Here is a 25,115-nt window from a genome sequence, read left to right on the forward strand (position 1 = left end):
AGATTTTAGAAATGTCTCATAATCAGATATATGTAGATAATGATAAGGACATCTTTAATGATTTGATTTCACATTTAAATAAGTTTAATCCTGTTGATTGGTGGAAGTCTCAGCATTTCTTATCTGCCTTAGGCATAGGGATATGTGTATTAATGCTGTTGCTCATGGCTGTCGCTTGCCTGGGTAAAAGTGTTTGCCAGAGATTGCACTGTGTGGACACAATGGGACAGGCTAATAACTTAGTACTTGCTAAAACACTACAATAGTACCCCATAGTCAGTGAGCTTGGCTGGTAGTCAATGACGGGTAAGACCCCCTGGGGGGCAATCTAAGACAGGCACAGTCACCTGTCTTAGTCACAGACTAAAACAAAAAGGGGGAAATGTGGGAAACAAAGGCATGTTGTTTCCATGGAAGCAAGTTACTTCCTTGACCACTGAGTCAAACTGTCCCTTGTGATTATCAGTGCGGATCACAATCTTGGCTGGGAAAGCACACCTGCAGGCAGAACAATAACATATAGAACAGAACAACCTGAGTAACAAGATTTATGATTATAGTTACTGATTTTTATAATAATAGTTCCAGTAAAGTTTGTTGGTGTTCATCAATCACTAGTTAATATAGAATGAGGTAAGGGTAATAGGTAACTTGATATTGTGCTGAATGTCACGTACGTTAGGGGTATATATACTAGCCCCTCGACTCAATAAAGTTGTCTGATGAGCTTGAGAAATCAATGCTCTCAGATCCCCTGAACCCAATCTTTCTTTGTCTTTCATTCCTGATACCCTCGGGTCACTGACTCCCACAACAAACATTTAGGTTTTTAAAAAATAAATCATAGAGCTACATATTAATAAAACATATAATTCATCCAAATTGTACAATCAATGATATTTGGTATAATCATGTTATGCATTCTTCATTTCAATTACTAGAGAATTTTCATTACTTCCATAATAATAAAAATAAACAAAAAGCAGACAAAAGTTTTTCTCAGTCTCATAATGCCCTAGCCTGCTGTTTCTGGGCTGGCTGAGAAAGGAATCTTTTCTGATAATCCAGTGGCCCTCTGTACCACCACCAATTTTGTAAGAGGACCATGAACACACTAATTATAACTTTAAAAAAATTTATTTTTATTTCTTTCCCCTTCCTGCCCCTCCCCCCCCAGCTGTCTGCTCTCTATGTTTGCTGTGTGTTCTTCTGTGACCACTTCTATCCTTATCGGTGGCACCAGGAATCTGTGTTTCTTTTTGTTGCATCATCTTGTTGGGTCAGTTCTCCGTGTGTGCAGCACCATTCTTTGGCTGCACTTTCTTTCACACTAGGCGGCTCTCCTTATGGGCGCACTCCTTGCGTGTGAGGCTCCCCTACATGGGGGACACCCCTACGTGGCAGGGCACTCCTTGCACGCATCAGCACTGCGCATGGGCCAGCTCCACATGGGTCAAGGAGGCCCAGGGTTTGAACTGCAGACCTCCCATGTGGTAGGCGGATGCCCTATCCATTGGGCCAAGTCTGCTTCCCAATTATAACTTATACTATATTTGTACATATACTCTGTCACTCACCATGATCATATTCATTATTCACACTCACACAATATTGCATTAAGTTCCTATATTCTTGTTCTTCCAGCGTTAATTACATTTGTACAATTTCTATCTGTTATGACTTCTCTGATGATCCCCAAGGACACAGCTTTGGATAAAAACATTGTTATGTATTTTAGATTCACAATTTTTCTTTTTCAGTATGTATTTTGAGATGTCTATTCTGGTTTGCAAATTGGGTGTAGGCTGTCACATTCATTACATTTGTAAGATCTCTCTCCAGAAAGAATTTTCTGATGTTTCACAATACTTGAACTATGGATAAAAGCCTTGCACACCCATCACATTCGTGTGATTTCTCTCCACAGTTTATATTCTGATGCTGAGGGAAGTTTGAGGAATCTCTAAGGAATTTGCCACAGATATTACATTTGTAAGGTTTCTCTCCAGTGTGAATTCTTTGGTGGTACTTGATGCCAGAACTTAGCCTAAAAGCCCTGCTACATTCAAAACATTTGAGTAGTTTCTCCCCAATACGAGTACTCTTGTATTCCCGAAGGTATCAATGGTTGGTAAAACTACCAGATTCATTACATTTGTATGGTTTCTCTCCGGGATGAATTCTCTTGTGATAAAAATTGTATAAACATTTGGTAAAAGCTTTTTCACATTCATTACATGTGTAAGGTTTCTCTGTTATGAACTGTCTCGTGATCCATAAGGGATGAACAACATCGGTAAACGCTTTACCACATTCATTATACGTTTAAGGTTTCACCCCAGTATGAATTTTCTAATGTCACACAAGGACTGAACTATGGGTAAAATCCTCACTGCAAACATTACATATATGTGATTTCTCCCCACAGGGAGTATAGTGATGCCGTGAGAGGTATGAGGAATCTTTAAAGGATTTGTCAAAGACATTACATTTGTAAGGTTTCCCTCCAGTGTCTATTCTTTGGTGGTACTTGAGACCAGAACTTCAACTAAAAGCCTTGCCACATTCAACAGATTTATATGGTTTCTCTCCAGTAGGAGTTCTCTTGTGAACCCAAAGGTTTGAGCCTTTGGCATATCCTTTACCCCGTTACTACATTTGTAAGGTTTCTCTCCAGTATGAATTCTCTCATGATTTGAAAGGTTTGAACGTTTGGCAAAAGATTTACCACATCCTTTACATTGTTAAGGTTTCTCCTCAGTATGAACTTTCTTATGATCTGTAAGGGATGAATGTTTGCTATAAGATTTACTACATTCATTATTTTATAAGGTTTCTTGCTAGTATGAGTTCTCTTGTGTTTCCAAAGGTATGAGTAGTTGGTAAATGCTTTATCACATTTGTTACATTCGTAAGGTTTCTTTCTAGTATGAATTATACAATGACTTGCAAGATTTGAATTATGTCTGTCGGCCTTACCACATACATTACATTTATATGGTTTCTCTCTGGTATGAATTATTTGATGTGTTTTGAGCTTTGGGACCTGTTTAAAGTCTTTGCCACATTCATTATATTTGTAAGGTCTCTGTTCAGAATGAATTCTCTGATGATTAGTAAGATTGAGTAATGGCTAAAAGCCTTCCCACATTCATCATATTTGTAAGGTTTTTCTCTAATTGGAGTTTTCTGCTGTTATGCAAGCAATGACCGATGCATGAAAACCTTTCTATATTTATTGCAAATGTTGATTTTGACACTAGGAGGAAATCTTGGAAATGGTGAAACTGAGAAACAATTTTTGATAGACTTCTTAACTTGAGTACATATGAAATCTCTGCATATCTGCTAAATCTGACTGAAATTCAACTCTATTTTCAAAACATTTGACATCCTTGTTCCCTGCACAGCTTATGCTTTTTTTTAGCTTACACGACTTTCTTAAAAATGGCTTCCAAAGTCTGAAATATTGATTCGCACATTTTCTACAGGAAACATTCTGCTTAAGAGCCAAATTATTACAGGACTTGATGTGCTGTTGATCTCTGATACAAGTTACACTTTTATTTTGGGTCCTAGGCGCTCCTTTGCAATTTCTTTTGCCATGCCCCCACTGACTCTCAAATCCATACATGCTTTCCTAGACTTCTATAGCAGTTTGATATGATTGATGAATTCCAAAAGAAATATTGGCTTATGTTTGTAAACTGATCATTTCCTCTGGGCGTATTAGATTATATTAGATTCATAGATTTACTTGATCAAGTCATTATTTAAACCTCTTGTGCCAGGAGGGCATTGGTGGGTGGGGACTCACAGATAAAAAGCATGGCAGGGGAAGCAGATGTGGCTCAACTGATAAGAGAGTCCATCTACCATATGGAGGGTCCAGGGTTTGATCTTCAGAGCCTCCTGACCCATTTGGTAAGTTGGCCCATGTGCAGTGCTGATGCATGCAAGGAGTGCTGTGCCATGCAGGGGTGCCCCTGTGTAAGGGTACCCCACATCCAAGGAGTACACCCCGCAAGGAGAGCCACCCCACGTGAAAAAAGCACAGCCCACCTAGGAGTGGTGCCACACAGAGAACTGAAACAGCAAGATGAAAAAAAAAAAAAAAAAGAGACACAGTTTCACAGTGCCACTGGATAATGCAAGCAGACACAGAAGAACACACAGGGAATGGTCACAGAAAGCAGACAATGAGGAAGAAGGGGAGAGAAATAAATCTTAAAAAAAAAAAAAAAGGATGGCAAAGAACAGAGGTAAGGTAAACGTTCTTAATATTGAAGTTTTGGTGTTGGGAGTTTGATGCTGGTCTTAAGCTGGAGCCCAGGGGAGAGACACAGAGCCATTCGCCTGATAATCTACAGCTGACCTTGTGGAGAAAACAGAGGAGCTGAGCCCAGAGGAACCCAGGAAGCCTGAGCTGATGTCAGCAGCCATCTTGCTCCAACACATGAAAATAGACTTTGGTGAGGGAAGTAACTTATGCTTTATGGGATGGTATCTGTAAGCTCCGATCCCGAATAAATACCCTTTATAAAAACCAACCAATTTCTGGTATTTTGCATCAGCACCCCTTTGGCTGACTAATACAACTTCCTTGAAGTCAAAATCCTCAATGCCATGGCTTTCATGGCTTTTCAGTATTACTGGTTGGCATAATTCTCCCTCATTAATGCAGTGTTTTGGTAATAATTCCTTGATTACTTGCTATTTCGGAGATCTGAAAGATAAAAAAAGACCACAGGCTTCCTATTAACTAGAGTTGGGACATGACTATTTTATATTGGAAAACATAATATTATAGCAAAAATGGTACTTACAATGAACAGAATTAAGAAACTTCTCAAACATGGTCTTCAAAATGTTTAGGTAATTAGTGTAATAAACCACATTGATAAATTGAAGGAGAAAAACCACATGATCCTCACTATTAATGCAGAAAAGGCACTTGATAAATTTAGCACCCTTTCTTGATTTAAAAAACACTCCAAAAGATAGGAAATAGAAGGAAGCTTTGTCATTATGGTAGAGTACAGTGACCAAAAGCCTACAGGTAACATTATACTCAAATGGTGAAATACTGAAAGCTTTCCCTCTGAGACCAAGAATATGACAAGGATGACCACTGTCACATTATTCAACATTGTCCTAGAAGTTCTAGTGAAAGCTATTAGGCTAGATAAGAAATAAAAGGTACCCAAACAGCAAAGAAGTAAAACTCACTGTGATGGTTAGGCTAATGTGTCAACTCAGCCAGGTAATTGTACCCAGTTGTTTTTTTCAAGCAAGCACTGGGCTAACTGTAATACAAGGGCATTTATGGACTTCAGGCACCATTGACTTTACTGCAGTACTAAATCATAGACGGCTGATTACAATTACATCAATCTGGGAGATTGCCATCAGTAATGAGTGATGCTTTCTCCAATCAGTTGAATGCCTTAAAAGGAGAAGTGATTCCAGCACTGAGGGAGAATTTCCCAGCTCATCTTTGGACAGCCAACGACTCCCAGAACTCATCAAGGACCTTCACTGGACTTTCACTGGAGACTCTTTCACAGGCAGCCTGCCTGACGACCCTGGACTTATGCATCCCCACAGTTACGTGAGAGACTCTAATAAAATCTCTTACTATTGACAGATATCTCATTGATTCTGTTTCCATAGAGAATCCTTAATAATACAGTCAATATTGCCTGTTTATATTATCCTATATCTAGAAAATGCTAAAAAATCCATAATATAGCTACTAGAAATAATAAGTTCAGCAAAGTGGCAGAACACAAGATTAATAAGCAAAAAACCATTAGTATTTCTATACACTACTGATGTGCAATCTGAGGAGGAAATTAGAAAAAAATTCCATTTATAATACTGTCTAAAACAATCAAATATTTAGGAATTATCTTGTCCAAGGAAATAAAGGATCTCATATTCAGAAAACTACAAGACATTGCTAACAAAAAAAAAATGTAGTCCATGCTTAGTAGCAATGCTCCAAAATGTGTTCATCGATTGCAATGAAGGTACCACACTAATGAAGGAGGTTGTTGATGTGGGGAAGGGTGGGGAATGGGGCATGTGAAAATCCCTTGTAGTTTTTTGTGTGCCATTTTATGTAATCTAATTATCTTTTAAAAATAAATAGTTTTTTTGTGATTATATATGTTCAAAAAAAAATACAATTTACAAAAATGATGGGGGTGGGGGATGAAAAGTGAGTTATATGGGAACCTCTTATGCTTTTTAATGTAATGTTCTTTGTGATCTATTAACTTTAAAAATGTGTAATATAAAAAATAAATAAGACATTTTTTCAAAACTGAAGACTTCAATAAATGGAAGAACAAGCCATATTCACAGATTGCAAGACAAAATATCATTTAGATGTCAATTCTACCCAAACAGATAAACAGTTTCAATGCAACCCCTATAAAAATGCCAATATCCTTTTTTGCTGATATGAAAAAGCCAATAATGGTATTTATTTGGAAGGATAAGGGGCCACAAATAGCCAAAAATGTCTTAAAAGAGAAGAAAAATTTGGAGGACTCTCCATTTCTGACTTTAAAGCATACTGCTTAGCTACAGTGGTAAAAACAGCACAGTCCTGGCATAAAGACATAGATTGACCAATGGAACTGAACTAAGAATTCAGAAATAGACCCTCACATTTACAGTAAAGTGATCTTCAACAAGGCTGTTCAGCCCACCCAGCTGGGCCAGAACAGTCTATTGAACAAATGGTGCTGGGACAACTGGATAGCTGTAACATAAAGTAATAAAGAGGACCCCATCTCACACCTTATACAAAAACTAACTCAAAATGGATGAAGGACCTAAATTAAAAAAAAAACAACCATTAAACTGCTAGAAGAAAAGGTAGGAAAACATCTTCTAGAAGTTGTGATGGATGGTACTTTCTTAAATCTTACACCTAAAAAATGAACAACAAAAGAAAAATAAATGGGACTGCCTCAAAATAAAATACTTTTATATCTCAAAGGACATTGTCTAATGGGTGAAAAGGAAGCTAAATGAAACAAAATATTTTACCACCTCATATCCAGTACAGGTTTTTTGCTTTGGTTTTTGTTTTTAAGATTTATTTATTTCTCTCCCCTTCACCCCTACCCCGGTTGTCCGTTCTCTGTGTCTATTTGCTGCGTCTTCTTTGTCTGCTTCTGTTGTTGTCAGCGGCATGAGAATCTGTGTTTCTTTTTGCTGTGACATCTTGTATCATTTCTCCGTGTGGGCGGCGCCATTCTTAGGCAGGCTGCACTTTCTTTGGCGCTGGGCGGCTCTCCTTACGGGGCTTACTCCTTGCGCGTGGGGCTCCCCTACGCAGGGACACCCGGCATGGCACGGCATTCTTTGTACTCAGCAGCACTGAGCATGGGCCAGTTCCACACGGGTCAAGGAGGCCCAGGGTTTGAACCGCAGACCTCCCATGTAGTAGAACGGAAGCCCTAACTGCTGGGCCAAGTCCACTTCCCCAGTACAGGTTTAATATCCATGTAAAATAAAGAGACCATACAACTCAACAGTAAAAAGACAAAATATCCAATTTTAAAATGGGCAAAAGACTTGAAAGACAATTGTCTAAGGAAATACATATGGCAGAAAAACATATGAAAAAATATTCAACATGACTAGTTATTAGGGGAACGCAAATCAAAATTACAATGAGGTATCATTTCACACCTATCAGAATGGCCACCCCTAAAATGTCAGAAAATTGTAAATGTTAGAGAGGATGTAGAGATAGAACACTTATTCACTATATGTGGGATAATAGAATGGTACAGCCACCATGGAGGACTTTTTGGCAATTCCTAAGGAAGTTGAATATGGACTTGCCATGTGATCCAGCAATATCATTATTGCGTATACCCAAAAGAACTGAGAACAGAGATGAGAACAGGCATCTTCACACCAAGGTTCACAGTGCCATCATACATGATTGCCAAAAGCTAGAAACAATTGAGGTGATCATCAACTGTAGAATGGATAAACAAATTGAGTTTTATTTCCAAAATGGAATATTATGCAGCAGTATAAATAAATGAAGTCATAAAGCAGATGAAAACATGGATGAAACTAGAGGACATTATGTTGAGTGAGGCAAGACAGACACAAAAGGACGAATACTCTATTACAAACTACAGGTATAATATAAGTTCATAGAATTAATAATTAGAATATAAGTCCCCAGTAAACAAACTACAAACTACAGGTATAATATAAGTTCATAGAACTTATATTACAAACTACAGGTATAATATAAGTTCATAGAATTAATAATTAGAATATAAGTCCCCAGTAAACAGAATGAGGATAGAGAATGGAAAGCTCACTCACTCACAAACCACTCACACTATAAAAACTAATTCTTACAACTTATGACCAAACCACTCAGTCTATTTAACTTACATCTGTGACAAAATAAAGAATATTTTTCCCTGCCATCTCAAAGCATAGACCAAGTGGCAGTAGATATATGGATGTCTGATATCTGAAAAGAAATAGATATTTTATTTTGGTATATTTATGGCATCATTACTATATGCAAATAAATACTAAGGCACAGCACTGAGTAATGTAATGGTATATAATATGGAAAAAACTTACCTCAGGTATAATATAAATAATTGGCAATTCAGAGTTGCAAAATTAAAACAGTAAGAGGAAAATTAGGAAAAACTTAGAAAAACCATTGGAAAACCACCAAAATATTTTCTGAACAGCTGTTATAACTTTATCCATGCAGTATAATCATTGCCAACATGGACACTCAGCAACTTACATTTATATTCCACAGTACATACTGGAAATCCATCATCTATAAGTCATAATAAAAACCAAGCAAAAAAATATTTTAATAACGAGGGAAATAAAATAGACAAGTAATAAATAACCACAATTATACTAAATTACAGTCTGTGGAATTCTAAGGCATTCTTTCATAAGAACAGGTTTATATTGCAGAAGGAGCACAAAACATGACAATTTGAAATATGTTGAACATGACTGACTGATAAAATATCAATCTTGTAAAAAAAGAAAGTGTGATAGAGATTATGAATTGTAGAAGGGTGATGCCAAACAGAAGACTAGGGAACTGTTAAAAGTGCATCCCACCAAAAAAAACCAGCAAATAAACTGGCAAAAACTAGCAGAATACATCTCATCACAACTCTGGAAGCTAATCAAATGAACACCTGTGGGAAACAAAGACATGTTTCCTTAAAGTAAATTACTTCTTTGACCACTGGGATATGCTGTTTCCATGGCTATGCATGCAGATCACAAGTCTAGCAAGAGGCAGTGTACTTTCAGATGGAACAGAGCAACTTGGGCAACAAGATTTATAAGCATGTTTCTTGACAATATAATAGAACAATAAGATTATATACTTTAAGTTATAATCATGTAGTCCCAGTATACCAAAAATATATTATTATAGGAGCTGAGGTAATGGGTATAGCTAACTAGGATAATTGCTTGCTCTCACGATCACTTGGGGTATAAAGGAAAGCCCCTGAGACCAATAAACTTGTCTGATGAGTCTGTGCTCTCAGACCCCCTGATCCCATCTTTCTCTTTGTCTTTCTTTCCCGATACCCTTCAGGTCGACGATTCCGACAAACACCTAAGAAAAAGGCAACTGAATCTCAGTAGGAGAGCTCTATAGTATTTTATTTTATGCTACCCAAGTCCTGTACTTCCACTATTCAGTAGTAGCCTTGAAGACAGCAGCTCATGTTCCCAGTAAAAGTGCTGAATACCTGGGAAGAGATGAAGCTTATTGTCAAAGAACTGTGGATTTTCCATTTAAACATGTCTGCTGACTGGTGGCTCCCTCAAGGGATAACTCAGAGCGGTGGCTTCTATTTTGCCTAATTCAGAATTCTCCCATAGCAGAAGCCACTACGGGGAGGGAGGACAGGGAGTGTGTAGCACTTAAATTTAAAGACAAATGTATGACCTGCTGATGCTGGAACAAAGGATTCCATTTGGGACAAATAGACATCTTGAAAAGTCTGAGTTCGATGCTTTGGGGAAAAAGGCTTTGAGAACTTCCTACATATTCTTGGGAATCTAGAAGGTCACATGTGTGTCCACAGCTGGGTCTATACTGAGAAAAAACAGAAAAGGGTAAAGGTCTCATGCCTGACTAACTTTCAGCACAAGCAGGAAGTGAAAATTAAAGCAGTTTTAAACCTCATGCCTGAGTGTTAAAGGCATCTTCCAACATAAAAAGTCCATCTCAAAACAGTGGGAGACATTTTTGTTGTTGATCCATTTAGTTAACGAAATCTCCATCAAATTATTAGCTGACAACTAAGCTAACCACACAGAGACTTCAGTAGCTGCGCATGAAAAAGGATGCAGAATTTACAAGTTTCATTCAGAAACGTTATCAGACTACACAAACCACAACAAGAAGTAACTATGAACACTAGGAAAGGAGGGAAATCTGATTTCTGCAGGTGTCACATTACTATTGAAAATGTCCAGTTTAAAAAAAAAAAAAACTTGTGTGACATGCAAAACAACAAGGAAGTATGGTCCATACACAAGAAGGAAAATAAAAAATTAATAGAAATTGTCCCCAAGGAGGCCAATATATCTATCTGTCCACATATCACAAAGACTTTAAATCAACTAGTTATGTTCACTTTGGCAAAAGAAACCAAGTACAAAGGGCTAAAGAAAACAAAAGGACAAGACCTTTTGAAATAGTGAATATAAATAGACAGGGGTTATACAATGGAATTAACTGAAACGTGACAGGTGAAAAATACAAGAGCTGAGATTTAAAAAAAAGGATAGGGATTCAATAGGAGACTGGAAAAGGCCGAAGAAATAATCAGTGCATTTCATGATTGGTGAATTGAGATTACTCAATTTGATGATCTGAAACAAAAAAGAATAAAGAAAAAAGGACAGATCCTAGGAGAACATTGGGACACCATTCAGTGTGTACTAACATACACACAGTGCACGGTACTATACCAAGATGAAAAATCAGCTGTGATTCTATACAACCAGATGTGCAAAATGAACAGGAAAGTAAGGAAGCAATTCCATCTATAACAGCTGTCAAAGAAAACCATATTGAGGAATAAACTTAACCAAAAAGGTAAAAGAAATACAATGACAAACAGAAACACTCGAAAAAAAATTAAAGCCTTAAAGAAATGAAAGATATCCCATGTTCATAGACTGAAAGAAGTATACTGTAAAGCTGGCACTATTCCCCAAAGTAATCTACAGATTCAATGCCATTCCTAGGAAAATCTAGAGTCAAAAAGTAGATTAGTGGTTGTGTAGGGCTGGAGGACACGGAGGGATACAAGGGTTACAGCTGAAGGGTAAGGGACTACTTTCAGAGGTGATGCAAATATCTATGAATATACTAAAAACCATTGAAGGGAACAGATGCAGTTTAGTGGTTCACCAACTGCCTCCTACATATGAGATCATGGTTAAAAAAAAAAAAAACCACTGAAGGGTACATTTTAAATGAGTGAACTGTATAGAATATGGATTATATATCAATGAGGCTGTTAAGATTTGATATAACGTTTTGTGCTTAGTCATCCTTAGAACCACCACTAATCTAGCCTGAAGTGTGTGGTTAGAGTCCAGATGGTATAGGAAGATGCTTTTCATTTGGGGAATCAACACAATTTAATCTCATTTAAAAGCAAAGTTGATCCCGAGTGACTCACAAGGGAAAAGGCAGATACCTTAGGGTACCTCCTGACTTCTGGAAGGAAGTTATGCTCACCCAGGGAGACTAGGTTCCTGTAGTTCTCCAACATCACATCCTTGTACAAAGCCCTCTGCTCAAGGTCTAGAAATTCCCATTCCTCCTAAGAGAAGTCTATGGCCCCATTCTGGAATGTCAACAGTCCCTGAAATGAAAAATAACATCTCACCAAGTAGCCATGGGGAGAGTCTCTACCTTCCCAGAAAATGATAGATGTGTTAAGGATCAACTCAACTGATGAATGTTTTCACAGATCCATGTAAGATAATTCTGAGCTAGTTATATATACCTAAATTTGTTTCATTATGCTTTTCCCTCAAAGGATATGAAATACATACTAAATTACTGTTGATTTCAGATTTTTAAAATCAATTTTATTGATAAATACTAATAATACACTCCATGCAAAGTGTACAATCAATAGTATTTGGCATAACCACAGAGTCATGCATTCATCATTTCAGTAAATATCAGGATGCTCTCAATACTCCAGTAATAATAATAGTAAAAGTCAACAAAAAAAACAAAAATATAAGAATATTTCTATTTCAAAAAATGGAGTCAAACAGTATGTAGTAGTGGTTGTTAACTTTCTTCCACTTAGTACATTTCCTTCCTTTTTAACTATTGATGCAAGATTATTAATGTATTATATACATTACAGCCCATAGTTTGCTTTTCTTGTATTCTTTCTTGATATTAAGATCTTGTAACATTAGCATATATTTGTTCTGTTTCAAAGAAAAAGTTTTAACTCAATTTAATCATATTCAAGTTTCACACAATGGGCATACCCACACTTGCTCACAAGGGCCTGCCTCCCCCTTAACTGCTTTCCCGGGTCGGTTGAGAGGTGCCAGGCATCCCTGGGACACGCGCTCACCACCATACGTGCATAAGAGGCGAGCAATAGAAGGGCCCAATGTACAGTTACTCTGGTAAAAGCCTGTAGGTTTCCTTGGAGAAAGGTGGGAGAAAGATTAACATTATAAATTTTTGACAGTTTAAGAGGATCCTTCCCAAGGGGACCTCGTTCAAGAGCCTCTGGGTCTATAAACTGTCCCAAGTCTGGGCATTGATTAAGGGGCCGTGATTCTCTGCATCTGTAATTTTAGAGTTTTGTTCACTCCACCTAGAATTCTTTTACTTACACAGATCCAGAAGATATTTAGTAGACTGCCCATCTATTTCACTTCTAGGTACCCCAAGATGTATTAGCCAACACCATAACTCTATGTATCTCAGACCACTTTGAGTGCGCCTTTGAATCTGCCTTTCATTGCAGTAGCCACAACCACCTTATCTTGGTGATTAACTGTCAATACTTGACCTTTACAGGCCCCAGATCCAATCATCCCCATAATGTTTAAGGATTCTAATTCCATTACAACCCTCCCTACAGTAACATCTGGACTACAAAGAGCAACCACAGAGCTCTTTAGGGAAGATGGAGTTAATCTTACAAATGTATTCCTAACAGTCCGGGTTAAAGGTATGTCCTCTGGACATTCCTGGAGTGGTTGGGCAGGTTTTAAATAGTAAATCCATTCCAGCATTCCAATCTCCCTAAGCCTTTGAATTCCCTCTTCATTGTGCACCTGGGCAAATCAGATATCTCAACCTCAGACATGCTAGGCCATCTTTTGGTCTGTGTTTCAGTCAGCCACTGGAACAAACTGTTGAAGAGCTTTCTAACCCCTCATGCTACTGCACTGAATCCAGAATTCTGCTTAATGGGCCCATATCAATAAATTCAGCATGATCCAACTTTATATTCCTTCCACCATTATCTCATACCCTTAGTATTCATTCCTACACATATTCCTCTGATTTCTGTCTATATAAGTTGGAAAACTCATGTAGTTCTTTCAAAGTATATTGTACTTCCTTATGGATCACACTCTGGATTTCACTTTTGAGGGCTTGTTATGATTTTAGTGTAGTAAGTGAGGGTGGGTGAGGATTAGAAGTTTCTCGCAAGCTAGTGACCTCAGGGCATTCCTTTGCATTTTTCTGGGGAGAGAGGATTAATCTCTTTAGGCAGGGGTTGGAAAGCAGATTCCTTAGTACAGACTGGAAGCTGGGCAGTGCATACTGGAGTCAGGCTGAAACCTGCCTTAGGGTCTTAGGGCTGGGAAGGTGTCCAACTCCCTGGGGCAGGATGAGTAATACAGGGTTGATAAAGAGTGGTATCCACAGGGCAGGCCATCAGAGGTTTATCTCTTAAAGTCTCCGTAGAATTTAGGGTTGCAAAGCCCCCATGAATATTATTATCATTCCATATGTCTCCAGCCCAATCCTTTGGGTTCTACTCCTTTCCAATCAATACCTTCACTTTAACCACAGATACTCTGCAGGGTTGAAATTTTAGTTTCTTTTGTACTGCTACTTGTACAATGAGAGCCTGAGTTTGGTTCTCAGATATCTCAAGCCTGTGGCTGCAAAAGACAGGATTCTCCTTCAGGTCACACATAGAAACTTACATCATTAATGCGGTGTTTAAGTTTCAAATTTTAAGTCTTTAGCTCATCTCTTTATTTTGTAACTGAGTCCATAGTACCTAGGAGGAGTCAGCCAACATCATTACACCTTTTGACTTCACAAAACTCTGTTAAGGGGTTGAAAACACTCTCACCCAGATCTTTGCTTCTTATTAAGTTTGGAAATAGGGGAATCCAGTGATGATAATTTACGTATCTACATTGTCAGCTCATGCCATGGACTGTTAGTGGCCTCTTCATATTTGGAAAGGGAGTCATTAGTACCCTTGAGTCCAAGAGAGCCAATTGTGAAACTCCCAGAACCACCTCAGATATCTCATGTTTAAGATTCTCTTCCTCAGGAACCACCACACTCCTGGTACCAAGCTGTATTAGTCAGCGTTCTTTTGGGAAACAGAATCTACAGAAGATATCTGTAAATGATATGAGACTTATAAGATTCTCTCACGTGACCGTGGTGATACACAAGCCCAGGTTCCACAGGGAGGCTGCAAACCAGGGGCTCTGATAACAGTCCAATGAAGTTCCTTGATGAGTTTCTGGAAGATGTTGGCTGTCCAAAGACAAGCTCGGAAATTCTCTCTGAATGCTAAACTTCCCCGTTTAAGGCATTCATCTGATTGGATAAAGTGTCACTTATTGCTGATGGCAATATCTCTGGCCAATGTAGATGTAATCAGCCATCTATGTAGAAAACGGATGACTATGGCTCGTAATCGTCCTTGTATTACAATTAGCCCAGGGCTTGCTTGAGCAAACAACTGGGCACAAATTATCTGGCCAAGTTGACACATTTACCTAACCATCAGTCTCTAAGGAGAATTTTGTCTTCCTTTAATAAACTTTTATGTCAGTGTAAGAGTTACTCAAGTAAAGCATTTAGAGTAATGCTGACTCCCCGCCAGCCACAGCCTGACACGCCGCGCGGTCCCCAGTCTCCCGCGGCCGCCTCCCCCAGGCATGGCACAGGGCCTCACCGCACCATGGCAGCAGCGCGGCACAGCACCCTCGACTTCACGCTCACCGCCAAAGCTGATGGCAAGACCATTCTAAAAGGCCTCCAGTCCATTTTCCAGGAGCAGGGGATGACAGAGTCAGTGTACACCTGGCAGGACCACGGCTATTTGGCAACTTACACCAACAAAAATGGCAGCTTTGCCAATTTGAGAATTTATCCACATGGATTGGTGTTGCTGGACCTTCAGAGTTATGACAACGATGCACAAGGCAAAGAAGAAATTGACAATCTTTTGAATAAAGTAGAAGAAAGAATGAAAGAACTGAGTCAGGACAGTACTGGAAGGGTGAAGCGATTACCACCCATAGTTCGAGGAGGGGCCATTGACAGATACTGGCCCACTGCTGATGGGCGCCTGGTTGAGTATGACATAGATGAAGTGGTGTATGATGAAGACTCGCCTTATCAGAACATTAAAATTCTACACTCAAAGCAGTTTGGAAATATTCTCATCCTCAGCAGGGATGTTAATTTGGCAGAGAGTGATTTGGCATATACCCAGGCCATCATGGGCAGTGGAAAAGAAGATTATACTGGCAAAGATGTACTGATTCTGGGAGGTGGAGATGGGGGCATCTTATGTGAGATAGTCAAACTGAAACCAAAGATGGTCACTATGGTAGAGATTGACCAAATGGTGATTGATGGGTGTAAGAAATATATGCGAAAAACTTGTGGTGACATCTTAGACAATCTTAAAGGAGAATGCTATCAGGTTCTAATAGAAGACTGCATTCCAGTACTGAAGAAGTACGCCAAAGAAAGGAGGAAGTTTGATTATGTGATTAATGATTTGACAGCTGTTCCAATCTCCACGTCTCCAGAAGAAGATTCCACATGGGAGTTTCTCAGACTGATTCTTGACCTTTCAATGAAAGTTTTGAAACAGGATGGGAAATATTTTACACAGGGGAACTGTGTCAATTTGACAGAAGCCCTGTCGCTCTATGAAGAACAGCTTGGGCGCCTGTATTGTCCCGTGGAATTCTCGAAGGAGATCGTCTGTGTCCCTTCCTACTTGGAGTTGTGGGTATTTTACACTGTTTGGAAGACAGCTAAGCCTTGAAGATTAAGATCACCTAGTCATGAGTTCCCCAAATAGCCATCCTGACCTTTATATGCTGTAGATGACACCGAAACAAGTCAGGCAATTGATTGTGAATTCCTTTAAAGTTTTTTTTTAATTATTATTTTTAATTTAAAAAAAGGCAATGGAAAATGTATATTTTGATGAACTAGGGTGTTATTTTTTGAAAGTCAGCTAAAGGATGATTAGGCAGCCCAGTGAAGGCTGCTCAATGCACTGAACCCCTAGAATGTGATTTTTGTTACTTTTTATTTCTGTGTGGGCTCTTTTGCTTTAGTTTCGGTAAGCCTTCAATTTGGATGTTAGAAAGAATGAAATCATTGTTTTGTTCTTGAGGGAAGTTCTTGATAGTGTTTCTTGTCAAAAAGTTGACTTAGATATTGAAATTTGGTGCTTATAAGAGTTAAAAAAAATGAATAGCATAGAGTAATGCTGAGCTCATGATAAGTATTCAAAAATGTTAGCCTTTCCTCTTACTGAACTATTTTTAGATTCTGACTTTCTGAACCATGGTGGAGTTGGTTATACCTGAATATACAGTGTGTACAACATCCTATCTATCACTTCCATATAGGACCTTTGTGGAATATATTTCACTTGTGTCTTTTATCATTCACAAAAATCTGAAATCCATTGTGATTTAGTGGGTATTTCATATCCTTTGATGGAAAAGCATGATGATATTGATTGAAAGTTAAAGGTCCCGTATATTACTAGAAGGAAAGCTAAATAATATAACATACAAAAGTATAGAATACTGAAACTTTATGTGAAATTTGAATATGGTTAAATTGAGTATATAAGACTTTTACTTTGAAACAGAATAAATGTATGCTAATGTTATAAGATCTTAATATCAAGTAAGAATACAAGGAAAGCAAACTATGGACTGTAATGTACATAATACATTAATAATCTTGCATTAATGGTTAAAAAAGAAGGAAATGTACTAAGTGGAAGAAAGTTAACAAACCGTACTACATACTGTTTGACTCCATATTTTTAAAATATAAATATTTTTATATTTTTGGTTTTTTTGTTGACTTTTACTATGATTATTACTGGAGGATTGACAGCACCCTGATATTTACTGAAATGATGAATGCAGAAAAGAGATGTATCTTGGAGGATGACAGATTATTGTAAACTTAACCAAATGGTGACTCCAACTGCAGCTGCTGCCCCAGATGGGGTATCCATACTTGAGCAAATCAACACATCCCCTGGTAAATGGTATGCAGCTGTTGACCTGGCAAACACTTTTTTCTCAATTGCCATTAGTAAGGACCACCAGAAACAGTTTGCTTTCAGCTGGCAAGGCCAGCAATATACCTTCACTGTCCAGCCTCAGGGGTATATCAACTCTCCAGCCCCATGTCATAATATTGCCCGCAGGGACCTTGTTCATCTCTCCCTCCCACAAGACATCACACTGGCCCATTATATTGATGGTATCAGGACCTAATGAGTAAGAAGTAGCAAAGATTCCAGACTTATTGGTAAGGCATTTGTGTGAGAGGATGGGAGATAAATCCAACAAAAATACAGGGGCCTTCAACCTCAGTGAAATTTCTAGATGTCCAGTGGTGTGGGGTATGTTGAGATATCTCCTCTTATATGAAGGATAAGCTATTGCATCTGGCCCCTCCTATGAGCAAAAAAGAAGACAATGCTTAGTTAGTCTCTTCAGATTTTGGAGACAACAGATTTCTCATTTGGGTGTGCTACCCCAGCCCATTTACCAAGTGACAAGAAAAGCTGCTAGTTTGGATTGGGGACCAGAACAAGAGGAGGCTCTATGACAGGTCCAGGCTGCTGTACAAGCTGAACTACCACTTGGAGCATATGATCAAGCAAATCCAATTGTGCTGGAAGTTTCAGTGGCCAATAGAGATGCCACCTGGAGCCTTTGGCAGGCCCCTGTAGGAGAATCACAATGCAGACCCTTAGGATTTTGGAGCAAAGCCCTGCCATCCTCTGCAGACAACTACTCTCCTTTTGAGAAACAGCTTTTGGCCTGCTACTGGCCTTAGTAGAGACTGAATACTCAACCATGGGCCATCAAGTTACCATGAGACCTGAGTTGCCTATCATGAACTGGGTATTGTCTGACCCACCAAACCATAAAGTTGGGCATGCACACCAGCACTCCATAATAAAAGTGGAAGTGGTATATATGAGAAAGGGCTCGAGGGGGTCCTGAAGGCACAAGTTACATGAGGGCCTTAGTAGAGACCAAATGTTTAACCACGGGCCATCAAGCTACCATGAGATCTGAGTGCCTATCATGAGCTGGGTATTGTCTTTGGACAGCCCATGTCTCCCAGAAACTCATCAAGAACCTTCACTGGACTTTCATCAGAGCCCCTGGTTTGCAGTCTCCCTGCAGAATTTGGACTTACGTATCCCCAAAGTCACATGAGTGAGTCTTATAAATCTCACACTATTTACAGGTATCTCCTGTTGATTCTATTTCCCAAAAGAACCCAAACTAATACAGAGATGAACAAACTGAGTCAAAAGTACATAGACGGAATGGATGTGGGTCAATTGGTTGAGAACCCACCTCCCACATGGGAGGTCATAGATTTGGTTCCAGTGCCTCATGAAAAAATAAAAACAACAAGCAAAAAAGCCATCTCAGGGAAGCCAATATGGCTCAGTGGTTGTGTGCCATACACAAGGTCCAGGGTTCAATCCCTGCCCCCACTACCTTAAAAAAAAAAGTATGTAGAGAATTTGCCTCAGAGGAAACAGTTAATAAATGACAGAGAGCACGCTTGAACCCAGGAAGTGGGGCTTTAGAATTGAACCTAAAGGATCAAATGAGGCTAAGCCAGGCGAGCAGCCCATGTAACTAGAGCAGTTGCTCAGCGCATTGTCGGATGAGAAAACTCTCTGGCAAGCACATGCTTTGGGGAACACCCTAAAGATGGCACCGAAGCCTGAGGCAAAAGCATGTGGGTCTGCCCCTGTACTTGCCTCAACCCCCAGCAACAAGAGCAAATGAGCCTACCAGTCTCACTGAATTAGCATAGCCAATCAGCTATAGACACGCCTGCTAACAGCATATAAAAGCTATAGCACTTCCTGAATAAACCAGACCTGCGTCAAGAACCAGTGTCTCTGGAGTGGTTACTGAGTGTTCTTTTGCTCTGTCGTCCTTACCTCTGCCTGGTCCCAGTTCCCCGACCCAAGTGGGCAACAACTGGCGCCCAAACAGGGACCCTGCAGTAATCCTACAGTGAGCCGCCCCGCGGCCGTCTCATCTATAGTCAGTAAGTGACCCTTGCCATGGGTAATCTCACCTCACACGAAAAGGCCCCCCAGGCATGTGCCCTGCATGCTCTCTTGGCAAGTAGGCATGTAAAAATCTCTGAAAAGGAACTAAGCCAATATTGGGATCTTGTTGTGTGCTTTAACCCCTGGCTTTCTACCACTGCTTTGTGGGATCCCGCCACTTGGGCAAAACTGCTTAAGCGCGTGCGTTCAGCAGAAGTTGATGAAGGAAAAACCTTTCCTCTCGGTCTCATTCCTGCTCTCTTAGCTATCCATGCTTGCCTTACGGGTGCCCCATTAGAAAAGCCTCCCCCAATCCTCCTTACAGTCATGGCTGTTGCTCCTTCTGCCCCGGCACCTCCTTATGAGCTGCCTAATCCTCAGTTCCTATACCCATCTCTAAAAGAAGTCCTTAACAACTCTGAGATTCCCCTCCCTCACCAACGAAAGCCTCTGAAACTTCCCCTTCACTTTCCCTGCCAGCTGCCGGTAACTCCTCTAAGCAAAAATCTTCCATTTGCTCAACAGCAGCGGGACCCTCTAACTGCAACCTCCCTGCTTCCCCTCCTGTCGAGGAGGAGGAGTTAATCAGCTTTACCGTGGCAGAACCTCCGCCTCCCTCTGCCTCCACTTCCTGGCTGATGGCCATTTTACCTTCTATCCCCACTTCCTGGCCGGTGGCCATTTTACAAGCTGTACCTTCTACCCCCATTGCCACTTCCGATCCCAATCTGCCTGGCCCGTATATTGATCTTTATACTTAAGCTTGCCAGCACCGCAATACGCTTCCTCTTCCCTGCCAATGGCCGCAAGTCTTCCCTGTCAATCAGAATCGCAGCCCAGCACTACCTAATATTTGGTACCTGCACAAGCTGTTCTTAGAAAAGCTGTTCAAGAAGATGGGCTTAGCAGCCCATGTGTTCAAATGCTTTTAGATAATATTTCAATTGACCAAAATTGTCCCACCGATTGGAAAAACTTGACTAGAGCCATCCTGCCTATTGGAGGCTATATCACTTGGAAAGTTCTATATTATGATGAGGCAGAAATAGTTGGGCAGCGTAATATAGCAAATAACATTAATATTCCTCCCGATGCCCTGAAGGGAGAGGGAAAATGGTCTCTAACTATAGTACAAGCTGCTGGCCCTGCTAATTATTTTGATCAGTACTGAGCCTGTGCCAAAAAGGCTTTCCAACAAATTAATCCCAAAGGGAAGCCTGTTCAACTAACCAAGCTAATCCAAGGATCCAATGAAGACTTCTCTAACTTCTATGGCTGTGTAAAAGAGACAGTAACAGAAAGGTCTCCCATGCTGCAGCCACGGATGCATTACTCAAAGATCTACTCTGGGAGGGAGCAAATTCAGAATGCTGCGGAGCAATTACACCATTGCACAAAAGCACTCCTGTTATATTCAACACATTCGTTCCCATACTGGATTCCCAGGTCCTCTTGCCAGCGGCAATGCCCTAGCAGACTCTTCACTAGCCCTCCGACTCTTAACCACAGATACTGATCAAGCAAGAGAACTCCATGCAAAATTCCACATGTCTGCTCACTCCCTATGCCAACTATTTCCTTCTTTAACACACCAACAGTGCAAATACCTAACCCACGCATGCAAACACCATGGCCCTCTTCTTCCGCTGGGCCCACTTCAGCCATGAGGAGTTAACCCTCGCGGCTTGCGTCCGAATGCCACTTGGCAAATGGACGTTATTCACGTACCAACCTTTGAAAAGACAAAATTTCTTCATGTAATAGTGGACACCTTCTCCAAATATGTTTTTGCTACTGCATTAGCTGGGGAAAAAACCAAACATGTTATCACTACCTGTCTTCAGGCTTTTAATCAAATGGGCATACCATGGACAATAAAAACGGATAATGGGCCCTGCTATTCTTCTAAGCAATTCCAGGAATTCTGCAAAACATGGCACATTACACACAGAACAAGTATACCATATAATCCACAAGGTCAAGCCATCATAGAATGTACACACACTATGCTCAAACAACAAATCAAAAAACAACAGGGGGAATTACCCTGAGACACTCCCAGAGATACCTTAAACAAAGTCCTAATTACCCAAAATTATTTTTCATTCGATGATTCAGGCTACAACCCCGCCAGCCGACATTGGAGTGGGCTTAAAGATGCCCCAACCCCCCTGCCTCTAGTTACATGGAAAGACCCCCTCACCAATGAATGGAAAGGGCCCCACCCCCTATTAACCCAAGGAAAAGGGTATGCTTGTATCTTTCCAGAGAATGCAGAACAGCCAATCTGGGTTCCCAGCTGGCTCGTCCGACCAGCCACCAAGGATGAGCTCTGCACCTAGCAACCCCCCTGCAACTGACGCCAACAGCCATACCTCTCCTCTGCACCAGATCGAAGGAGAACAACCCATCAAATGACCACGTGCCCGACGACCACGGAGACACGCACCTCAACGACTAGTCAACTGGGGAGACATCAAAAATTTATGCCGCGAAGCTCAACGCCTCACACCCCTAAATCCAACACCCGAGCAACAGCTTTAAATGCCACTCTATTCACTGATGTTCTCAATAAGTTACGTTCCTTCTCCCTCCCCAACCTTGTTACCTTTGCTATCGTTGAAAGTGCCTTTATTATCGGTGTGTTTTGTCTCAGATGTGTAATGCTTCAGTTGTGTAATATGCAAAAAGATATTAAGGCCTTAGCAATTGTTCAGCAGGCAACGGTAAGGGCTCTGGAAGCAGAAGAAGGCAATGCAGAAACCCTATCACAAGCCACAAATATATTCGGCCTTGCTGTTCTGCAAAAACTGCAGAACAAAAATCGTCAATAGTATTGCCACAGAGCTTGACTGGTAGCCAATGACGGGAAAGATCCTCAGAGGAGGACAACTTAAGACAGGCACAGTCACCTTGGCCCACCTGCTATACAATTTTGGCTCTGTGCCTTGCTTCTTGAATTAAAAGGAAAGGGGGAAATGAGGCTAAGCCAGGGGAGCAGCCTATGTAACTAGCACAGCCACTCAGCGCATTGTTGGATGAGAAAACTCTCTGGCAAGCACATGCTTTGGGGAACACCCTAAAGATGGCACCGAAGCCTGAGGCGAAAGCATGTGGGTCTGCCCCTGTACTTGTCTCACCCCCCAGCAACAAGAGCAAATGAGCCTACCAGCCTCGCTGAATTAGCATAGCCAATCAGCTATAGACACGCCTGCTAACAGCATATAAAAGCTATAGCGCTTCCTGAATAAACCAGACCTGCGTCAAGAACCAGAGTCTCTGGAGTGGTTAGCGAGTGTTCTTTTGCTCCGTCGTCCTTACCTCTGCCTGGTCCCAGTTCCCCGACCCAAGTGGGCAACAACCAAACATATAAGGAACGCATGCAGCATTAAAAAAAAATTGGAAGAAGGTTTCTTAACTGAACAAACAGGATACAAGTTCAAGATGAACAACATGGAACTTGGTCCAAGTTCAATATGTATGTGCACAGACATACAAATACATAATGCATTCCTATTAACAGTAGTAATAGTAGTAGTACTAATTCACTAATGTGATAATTTACAAAATGTTTAAGGTCATGGAAAACGTGATATAGTTTTAAATACTAATATATATATATTCAACTTATTTATGAAAAGAAAATATGTCTAGTACATACCATGGGGGTCCTGGAAATACCCATAACCATACAGACACACACACACAAATAAGTGCAATAAAAATACTACACTGAAAATGAGATTTTCTTGGATTTTATCATCATTTTATATGCTATCTATTTCAGCATTATTGGAAAAATTAACATGCACAAATTGTACTTAAGTGGAACTAGGTTGTCAACATTATTCTAGATAACCAAGTGAAAAAAAAAAATAGTAGAACCTGAACTTGGACAGAACCTGAATTTTTAGGTGGTACCATGACCAGGAATCAAACCTAGGACCTCATACATGGGAAGCTGTGGGAAGCTGCCTCTGGCACTAGTATTGTATCGGCCATCTTGTTACCAAACGCCATCTCAGATACTAACCCAGTTAGGTTTCTATTCCCCCATCCTCACTGAAGTAAGTTAAGTTTCTATTTCGCTTTACGCCACTCCCCCGGGCTCCGATTGGGCACTCCCTAAAGCCCGCGTAAGTTTTTCTGTGGACGTTGCCAAACAACCATCTGCGCATGCGTGTGGGGCGAAAACCGAAAATCTAGTCACTTAATCATTTACCAACACATGCTCTGTGGTCAGTATGTACTACCTTCTCCCTTCCTAGTTATAAATACCCCTGACCGACCCTCAATAAACAAGACTTGATCAGAATCCTGTCTTGTCTCCATTCTTCGTGTCTCTTGTCCCCATCTCTGTGTCGTCTGCTTTGTTTCTAAATTCCCCAAACTTGGTCGGATAGGAGACATCCTGTTGTGTTGGCCTGGCCTGCGGGCAGGCCGGGTCAGGAAGCAAGTGCTCAACTGCTTAAAATACACCCACACTCTTGTAATCAGGATTTAATGGGCAAATTTTAATGTACATTCTTCACTAATATATAGTGATTATATTTTTAAAAAGACACATGACATCCCTAGCATTCAAGGTCATTACAGTATATTTTCAATATATTACAAGAAATGAAAATTATATGCCAATCTCTCTACTAATGAACATAAATGCAAAAATTTTCTACAAAACACTCACAAATCGAATCCAACAGCTTATCCAAACCTTAGACATCATGACAAAGTAGAATTTATTCCTGATATGCAAGGCTGGTTCAACATAAGAAAATCAATCAACATAATACACCATATTAACAAATTGAAGGAAAAAAGCACATGATCACCTCAATTGATGCAGAAAAGGCATTCCAAAAAGTTGCATCCTTTCTTGATAAAAACACTTTGAAAGATAGAAATAAAAGGAAAATAACTCAATATGATCATAAGTATATATGAAAAACCCAGACATCACCATACTCAATAGGGAAAATTGGAAAATTTTCCTGATAATATCAGGAAGAAGATAAAGGTGCCCACTGTCATGATTGTTATTCAACATTGTAATAGAAGTGCTAGCTAAAACAATTAGACAAGAAAAAATTAATAAAGGCATCCAAATAGGAAAAGAGGAAGTAAAACTCCTTTTGCAGATGACATGGTTCTATATTTAGAAAATTCTGAAATGCCTTCAATAAGGAAACTTGAGCAATAAATGAGTTCAGCAAAGTGGAGGATATAAGCTCAACACACATAAATCAGTAATGCTTTTGTACACTAGTACTGAATAATCTGTGGAGGAAATTCCACTTGCAATAAAAGCAACCAAAAGACTCAAATAGAGGAAGTGGAAATGGCTCAAGTGATAAGGACTCTGCCTATCACTTGAATGAACCTGGGTTCAATCCCTGGGGCCTCCTGGTGAAAACAAAGCAAAAGCGTGCCTGTGTGGTGAGC

General features: G+C 40.0%; 1 protein-coding gene and 1 pseudogene across 3 annotated transcripts in view; one reads left to right on the forward strand and one right to left on the reverse strand.

The window, feature by feature from the left end:
* The window catches only part of LOC101415947 (zinc finger protein 665), an 82,543-nt gene that overhangs the window by 41,739 nt on the left and 15,689 nt on the right, over window positions 1-25,115 (reverse strand). The gene's annotated exons all lie outside the window — the stretch shown is intronic.
* LOC101415230 (spermine synthase pseudogene) lies at window positions 13,919-16,808 on the forward strand (annotated as a pseudogene).

This window comes from Dasypus novemcinctus, chromosome 18 (assembly GCF_030445035.2).
Source record: "Dasypus novemcinctus isolate mDasNov1 chromosome 18, mDasNov1.1.hap2, whole genome shotgun sequence".
NCBI lineage: Eukaryota > Metazoa > Chordata > Mammalia > Cingulata > Dasypodidae > Dasypus > Dasypus novemcinctus.